This window comes from Etheostoma cragini, unplaced genomic scaffold (assembly GCF_013103735.1).
Source record: "Etheostoma cragini isolate CJK2018 unplaced genomic scaffold, CSU_Ecrag_1.0 ScbMSFa_841, whole genome shotgun sequence".
Lineage (NCBI taxonomy): Eukaryota > Metazoa > Chordata > Actinopteri > Perciformes > Percidae > Etheostoma > Etheostoma cragini.
The window spans coordinates 1-533 of NW_023269474.1; the positions used below are offsets into that span (position 1 = coordinate 1).

Below are 533 nucleotides of genomic sequence, written 5' to 3' on the forward strand. Positions count from 1 at the left end.
CTCCCAATACTGCCAGTCAGTATACTGTATGTTTAGCTTATACAAGGTAAAAGACAAATTAAGACTTAACAGGATTGCTGCTTGCGTAGGTGCTGTGGCTTAGTTGGTTAAAGTGCCTGTCTAGTAAACAGGAGATCCTGGGTTCAAATCGCAGCAGCACCGTGTTGGTGCAGAGATTACCTCTGTTGGCGTGTCGTCGTCGTCGTCGTCGTCGTCATCATCACCTCTAGGCAGAGATGGCAAAAGTACTCACTTTCCGTACTTAGAAGAAGTACAGAAGTAGAAGTACAGATACTTGTGTTAAAAGATACTCTGGTAAAAGTGGAAGTACTTATTAAACTTCTTTACTCAACTAAAAGTAACAAAGTACAGGCTTGGAAATTTACTTAAAGTATGAAAGTAAAAGTAGCCGTGCGAAAGCTAGCTGGAGCACACAGACGTTACTAGAGAGATGCTGAGGGACAACAGGGGACATGGAGGACACGACTTTATATGGCAATGGCTACATTTTAAATGGATGTCTGGCAACAACT

General features: G+C 42.4%; 1 non-coding gene across 1 annotated transcript; it reads left to right on the forward strand.

Moving 5' to 3' along the window:
• The first annotated feature begins 88 nt into the window (after positions 1-88).
• On the forward strand, positions 89-162 carry trnat-agu. The gene has a single exon. It is a non-coding gene; the product is annotated as a tRNA-Thr (tRNA).
• Positions 163-533: the final 371 nt, after the last annotated feature.